This window comes from Bos indicus x Bos taurus, chromosome 7 (assembly GCF_003369695.1).
Source record: "Bos indicus x Bos taurus breed Angus x Brahman F1 hybrid chromosome 7, Bos_hybrid_MaternalHap_v2.0, whole genome shotgun sequence".
NCBI lineage: Eukaryota > Metazoa > Chordata > Mammalia > Artiodactyla > Bovidae > Bos > Bos indicus x Bos taurus.
In genome coordinates this window covers 95626803-95628897 of record NC_040082.1, presented here as the reverse complement: position 1 = coordinate 95628897, position 2095 = coordinate 95626803, and the positions used below count along the sequence as shown (strand labels likewise).

The 2095-nt window shown below is 42.8% G+C and overlaps 1 non-coding gene across 1 annotated transcript; it reads left to right on the top strand.

Moving 5' to 3' along the window:
* The first annotated feature begins 1373 nt into the window (after nt 1-1373).
* LOC113896703 lies at nt 1374-1480 on the top strand. Its single transcript, XR_003512081.1, has one exon. It is a non-coding gene; the product is annotated as a U6 spliceosomal RNA (small nuclear RNA).
* The last annotated feature ends 615 nt before the right edge of the window (nt 1481-2095 follow it).

Here is a 2095-nt window from a genome sequence, read left to right as displayed (position 1 = left end):
TGGACTTGATGTAATTCCTATCTATCTGTTGGGCGCCCTAGCTTGCTTGTTCATTGGAGTTCCTGTTCATGAGTTTCGTCCATCTAGGTGTGAATCACTCTCTTTAGTTTCACTGCTCTATCATGCAGGTTGTACACACTGTGTGTGTAAGTGCATGCGCTCAGTCCTGTCCAACTCTTTTGTGACCCCATGAACTGTAGCCCACTAGGCTCCTCTGTCCATGGAATTTTCCAGGCCAGAATACTGGAGTGGGTTGCCATTTCCTCCTCCAGGGGATGTTCCCGACCCAGGGATCCAACCCTCGTCTCCGGCATTGGCAGGGGGATTCTTTACCACTGAGCCACTAGGGAAGCCCCATTATACACTTTAATATGCCATGGACAGTTGTGTGGGTTCCAATTTTGTGTTTCCAATGGCTCCAGGAAACAAGCTGATCCTGCTCTTCTTTTCCTTTCAATGTTTTTTAAAAATTATTTTAGATAATTATTTTTAAATAAGTAATTCATTCACAAGTTTCTAAATCAAAAAGGCACAAAATGGGTTTGAGGACAAGTCCCCACTCTGCTTCCAGGCTCCTGACATCCAACTCATTACTGAATTCAAAACTTGCTTATGGTTTAGTGGTTCCTCAAAAATGATTAACATGTGATCCAGCAATTGCACTTCTGGGTGTATATACAAAGAAAGCAGGAACTCAGAAAGATATTTGTACATCCATTTTTTTTTTTTTTTTACTTTACAGTATTGTATTGGTTTTGCTATACATTGACATGAATCTGCCATGTTTTTTTTTTTTTTTTTAATATTTGTTTGACTGTGTCAGGGTCTCAGTTGTGGCATGGGGGACCTAGTTCCCTGGCCAGGGATTGAACCCAGGGCCCCTGTATTGGAAACTCAGAGTCTCAATCCCTGTACCACCAGGGAAGTCCCTGCACATCCAGAGTTCATAGCAGCATTATTCACAGTAGCCAAGAAGTGGACGCAACCCAAGTGTCCATCAGTGGATGAATGGATGGACATACTGTGATATATTCTACAATGGAATATTATAAAGCCTTTTTAAAAAGAGAGAGAGAGACCTTCTGACACACAGTCCTCCATGGATGAATCTTGAAAACTCTATGCTGAGTGAAATAAGCCAGGCACAAAATTACAGATATTTCAGGAGTAGGGAGTTAAATGTTTAATGGGTACAGAATTTCTCATACTTAGCACCACTGAACTGTACCCCATCAAAGTAGTTAAAATGAGGATTTCCCTGTTGGTCCAGTGGTTGAGACTCTTTGCTCCCACTGCAGGGGCTGCAGGTTCCATCCTTGAGTAGGAAACTAAGATCTCTCATGCCGAGTGGCGTGGCCAAAAAAAAGATTAGCAAACTCACTTCAGCAGCATGTATACTAAAATTGGAAGGATAGAGAGAAGATTAGCCTGGCCCCTGCACAAAGATGATATGCAAATGCCTGAATCATTCCATGTTAAAAAAAAAAAAAAAAGAAAGAAAAAAAAGATAGAGAGATGAGCCTAGTGGATTCAAGGTAATCACAAAAGTCCTTAGGGGCTGCCCTGTGGCTCAGTGGCAAATAACCTGCCTGCCAATGCAGGAGACATGGGTTCGATCCCTGATCCAAGGTGATTCCCACATACTGTGAAGCAACTAAGCCCATGCACGACAACTACTGAGCTTGCGCTCTAGAGCCCAGGAGCCACAACTACTGAGCCCATGTGCTACAGCTACTGAAGGCTGTGTGACTAGAGCCTGCGCTCCACAAAAAGAGATACCCGGGCACCACAACTGGAGAGTAGCCCCCACTTGCCACAACTAGAAAAAAGCCTCACAGCAACGAAGACCCAGCACAACCAAAAATAAATAAGTAAATAAAAATTAAAAGTGTACATATGTATTTTTAAAAAAAGGTCTTACAAGTGAAAGAGGAAAGCAGAAAAAGAGGTCAGAATGACATGATGTCATCTTTGTCATTTTTTTTGGGGGGGTAGGAATTTGTTTACTTGGTTGCCCTGGGTCTTAGCTGCAGCATATGAGATCTTTACTTGTGGCATGTGGGATCTAGTTCCCTGACCAGGAATCGAACCTGAG